This window comes from Anoplopoma fimbria, chromosome 5 (genome assembly GCF_027596085.1).
Source record: "Anoplopoma fimbria isolate UVic2021 breed Golden Eagle Sablefish chromosome 5, Afim_UVic_2022, whole genome shotgun sequence".
NCBI classification, from domain to species: Eukaryota; Metazoa; Chordata; class Actinopteri; order Perciformes; family Anoplopomatidae; genus Anoplopoma; species Anoplopoma fimbria.
This window is the reverse complement of record NC_072453.1, coordinates 12,043,775-12,049,559: the sequence shown is the minus strand read 5'-3', so window position 1 is coordinate 12,049,559 and position 5,785 is coordinate 12,043,775.

Here is a 5,785-nt window from a genome sequence, read left to right as displayed (position 1 = left end):
TTGCACAAATTGAAATTGGTTAATTGCTCTTGTGGAAGTGTGTTGATTTTTATTATTAATGATATCTATAAAGCTTTTTGCACCTTTCATGGAGCCTAATGCAAATAAAAGGGTTGTTAACGCTTTATTTTATGATTCCATCATTAAAAAAAACATCTAAGAAGTTTCCAGGAAATAACTTTCAGATTTTTTTTTACAATTTATAAAGAAAAGAGTATCAAATTTGTACAGTGTTTTAAAATAATTTAATGAAATAATAAAACATGTTAAAAATGTTAATGTTTGCCAAACATAAAGTAAAAAATATAAGAAGAAGAATGTTTCCAATTACAAATGAAAAATGTATGAAAATATTTGACGGCCTATTAATTAAAGTATCACTGTAAAAATCACACAACAGGCCAAATTAAAAAGACATATAGACTGTGGTACATATAAAAAAGAAACAAAGTGACCAAATGCACAAAAATACTCAAGTAGAGCATGTTGCATTACATTAAAAATGAAAGTAAAATCAAATAAACCACCTAAAACATACACACAGACATATACAGTAGGTCTTGAATGGAAATTATAATAAATACTTTTTTTCATGAATCCATTTTAATGTTCTCTCCTTCGATATCTGATATTCCACATCGAAATGACCAGGAATCAAAGGTTATAAATTGATGAATAAATTTGAAGCATTTGCAGTAGCGAGTGATTAAATGTTATATGATTAATATTCAGAAATGAAATCTGATTTTACATTTGCTCCTGCTTGATTGAACATCCCAAATGGAAAATAAACTTCATTTAATTCTGTAATCACTGTGGCTGATTTTAAGTATCCTCTCAATTGATGTCTGCAGTGAAATTGTATCTTGGGAGCTTCGGAGGTGGAAAGGCTCTAATTATCTGAGCTCTGCTGGGGCTTTTATGGATCACTGGCTTATTCTGACAACAACACCATGCAGCCTCCCTTCTCTCCGACCAGCATGCAATTATAGGAGGACCACAACCCCATATCTCCTCCTCCAAAGGTTATTGATCAGAGGATCACACACCTGTCATCACCTCAGAGCACGGGGGAGTAGGACGTGTCAGAGCCTGTTAATATAACCATGCTTTTTGCAACTCTGAACTATAATCAGTGACTTGAAATGTAAATGTCATACAGACGGTGGAGCGTTTCAAATAATGGGATTAATCCATAATAAGTGATGTTTTTCTTAAACTCAAAGTTTCATCTCTGCTTTTCAGTCCTGTACGAACTGCCAAACTAGCAAGCTAAATATGACACAATATCCAGGTTTTCACCCAAATGTATTGCACATTTTAAAAGTCACTGTATGTCACTACATCATGTCACACTTTTGCATATCTGTAAAATCATAATGTTACAACTCGCTATTTACTTATTTACTATGTACAAGAATGAATAAAATCGAAGTAGAAAAATGTTGGCTAAACTGACATTAACTAGCTTTATTATTAGCCATTATTCTTTTTTAAACTGCCATGAACTTATTACATTACATTACAGTCATTTAGCAGATGCTTTTATCCAAAGCGACTTACAATAAGTGTATTCAACAACACTTATCAACATGCATCTGAATCTACCTTCCAAACTTTTTGTGAAAGGTGCATAACTGTGTCATGAAAACAGAGGATCCAGACTCTGTCTTTTGAGAAACACTACAACTTAAATGGCGTCATAAAATAAAGGCATTAGAACAAAAATATAGGAGAGGAAAAACAATGGAGATCAGTGTCTCTGTGTGGCGAGGTTGAGAGGTTGAAGTCTCCACCTTTCAAATGCTGCACCAATGTTGATTTGACTTCAACAGGGGGCAGGGAAAACTGACCATTCAAAGCCAGGCTGGCCCTGTTTAAAAAGCTGTAGAACTAAAAGATGAGAAACTGGATTTGATCAGCTACACACCTGTGAGCTCTTAGATTGTGGACCCTTTTTCCACAGAAGCCATTTTAATATAACTAGTGAAATGTATAATTTGAAAGAGATGTGGTTGTAGTCGTGCTTGAGGAACCAGATGGGAGAGATAGTAATAACACAAGACTTAATCTTAATCACTTTTCCTTAATATCCCAGTTATTTAGTGTTTTGGGGTAAAACAAGCCATACATTTACTGAAAAAGGTGGGGTTGACCATTAATCAGAGGTGATGTTCATTAATGGTAAGAACTCATAAGACAAATTCAGGTCCAAACTTCTCCCATATGGACAACAGACAATCCCAGTGAGTTACATTGGGTGTGGATCATGGTGGGATGGGGGTGTAAAGTGTGCAGGGTAGCTGCTGTGGCCTGCAGCTGTGATACCGTGCAGATGTGCGGGAAGAAACAGGCACCAGCCGACCTTGCAAGCGGTTGAAAGGTCAATGCTTCTTTAGAAGTGGGTCCAGCCTTTGAAGCGTTGAGAGTGCCGGCCTTGATATCACAGGAGTGAGTCGCCATGCAGCGTGGGTAAACCAGCTCTTAATCTCTCTCCCCTCTGCGGCTCCGGAGCCTCTGAGACTGATTAGATTCTCTACTTGCTCGATGGACATCAAAGACAACAACCAGATCAGCAGAGGAGAGGATGGAAGTTGAAAAGTTATTAAGGTTTAGACACATAATACTTTGTTAGATTTTGGCACTAGAGGCAAAGTGGAAAGATCATTAAAGTCTCTACACTTTATCTTCCCGGGACCATGAATGTCAAAAGTACAAAATTTCAATTATTGGCGTGCTGCTAAAGTGGCTCAAAATAATGAACTTGACACACCAGATGGAACCATATGAGATGCCGTCATTAGAAACTGTTTAGGAAAGGGCTAGCACTTTGAAAAAATACTCTGCAGGTGATTGGGTGAACCATCTGCCAATCAAATTGTTGCCAAAACCAGTCAGGACAAGGGCAAAAACATATTTTCCATCAAGAAAAAGCCCCTCAATGCCATTCTTTGCTCTTCTTTTAGTGAATAAAAACTGGCCAATTCTTATAGAACTGATGCCATTGTAGAATGTACGCTAATCTCTTTGGGATCCACCATTGTTGTTTAGAACAGTTTCCTATCAGTGTCATCTCATCACAGAAACCACTGCTGTAGCTGACAATAGCACCTAACTTGACGTTGATTAGTCCAGTCACTAGCTAGCAGGACACAGACATTATTTAGAGCATGACAACTTGGATTTTTGAGTAAAATGTGAACTTGCAAGACCCTCCTTTTTCAAACAAGTTTTTAACAGGTGAAATATTGCTTTTCTCAAGAGGCAAATGCTAAATATTTGCTTGCTCTGTGAACCTGTCAAGTGTTGGATTAAACTCTACAACAAATCCTCAAAAATGCTGATAAAAAGCTTGAGTATCTCTACCTGCTGTTGTGAATTGGACACAGATCAGCAATGTGTGCACAGTATGAGTGAATAAGAGAAGACTAAGAGAAGACGTCAGACAGTCCTGTTAAATGGCAGCTCCAGTGCAGATGTTAAAGGTTTAGGTAACGAACAAACCGACTCCACCCAGCGTCATCACACACAGCTGGATGCTCTGGATTTAGTGCTGCTGCATGAGAGGTTGTCTTGGTAATATTAAGTTGGATAAATATTACTTTCTTCATAGCATATTAATTTATTAAAATACAAATGTCTTGGTGAAATACCATCAAATTGTTCGGATCCCTCCCAGCTGATATATGCACCTGTGTTTCATATTTTGTGACAGGTGCATGTCAGGTGGCATCCCCAGATATTTATCCTGATATATTAAAGGCCTTGCATGCTCACTCACACAGGTGTTTGCGCTTTGTGTTGATTGACCCTCTGCTCAAATCCCAGGTGTTTAGAGTTATCATCACTAATTAGATTTCTGCTCAGAAGGACAGAGAGCAATGTTCCCTGCAGAACTACTGCAAATTTCAAATCTCTCCCTGGCTGGTTTCTAAATACCATACCTTTCTGGGTTTTTTCTTAGTACGTACTGAATCAGCCCTCACAAAGTACTAAGAGTTGCATTTAGTGTGCAATGTCACAGCACCGCTCTAAAAATGTTACAAAAATTTGAGACTTACTGGTATACACAAACAAATAAAGTGATATATATATATTCATCAAAAAGTGGGTCAATATAAGTCAAATAAATGCTAAGGAGGAATCTGTAAATTCAGTGGTGTAGGGAATAGATGCATCGAAATGTGCTCCATGAATGTTGTGCTGTACAAAAACAGAAAAGACACCAAAAGCCATAAAACCAGATCTGAGGTAAGAGGAGATCTATTGACGAATGACTTCTGCTGCTCAAGCTTTTATGGCTGGGGCACACCGGGCCCTGGTGTATCCAATGTCACTGAATAATCCCCAATCGGGTCTGCAGCCCTGGAGAGAGAAAGCACAGACACAGCAAAGCAACCAATGAGAGGGGCCGTCTCAGCATTCAATTGGGACGTACTATTTCCTCATAACGTGGCACCTTGAAATGATGTTCTTACATCTGCTGAGCAGAGGATTGTGGGTCTGAATAGCCAAAGAAGCATGCTGCCTTGCAAACTGCAAAATGCAATGCAGTATGACATCCTGGTACATTTGCGTATTGAATTTGACATACTATGTATTAGGACATGCTAAATCTTTTTCTGGCATACTAAATAGTATGGTAGCATGGGTAGTAGAATGACATCCTATTTTATATTCAGTACATCATGTCAGCTGTCCACTATCTTATTTGAGTAAGTTCTTAGGTGTGAATTCATCCACCATACATTTCCCTAAAAAACAACATGGCTCTTATCTATCTGCACAGTGATGGAAGTATAGTAATGATATCTCGGAACAGCAGCCCCCCCCATATGTCATGAGTTAGCGTACACACAGTCAAACAGAAAGCATATGGTGACATATGGGAGAGAAGCAAAAGTAGTGGAATAATGAGCTCCACATGCTTTGTGTTTATTGATATAAGAAACACATTGTCAGGCTGGATCCTCCGTCACAATTCTCCCCAATTTCACCTACGTGTCATTCAGGTGAGGAGGCAAAAGCCAAGGGGCGAGGACTGTTGGGGTTTGTGGTGGTTGAATGACAAAAATGTGCATTCATAGTCTTCATTTGACCTTTTTATTTTTATATTTTTGCAGCAGAAAGAAATCCAACACACACAACATTCATTCTGTGGCCTTTTCATACCCCTTTTTGTCGTTTTCTCAGTCCCTTTCAAAATAGGTGTTATTCTACGCTATTTTAACAATGACTGAATAAATGTGTCATTTTACGTTCACACATTTAGGAGGAAAATGAATCTTCAATGCATCACTGTATTAAATCAGCAGGAGTATAACTTTAGATTTCAGATGAAAAAGGATCAGACTTTCAGAGTTTTGAAGCACTTTTGATTCCTGGAACCAAGTCAAAGGGTTATGAAGAGAAAAGCAACAAACATTCCTTCGTTTTAAAGAGCGAGGTGTCCACTTTTCACTTTGAGTTGTGGTTTATTTCTCACTCAGTGGGGGGGGTCAGTTGACAGAGTTGGTTGAGGCCAACCATGATTAAGCCATATGTTACAGTCAGTGCCACCCACCAGAAGATAATCACTGGCTCCTGGGGTCTGAAGCGGTGTACAGAATCTAAGATGCGGCCAACTCAGCCAGCCACTGATGTTTTTTCATTACTACCTGCGCTGCAGTGTGAACAGAAAAATCGCTTCCCTCTGGCTCAGACTGATTGCAGATGGAAACAGTCTGAATTGCTGTGGACACAAAGCTGACTTACTCTTGTCAATCCCGTCCCGTTGTTTCTTAAA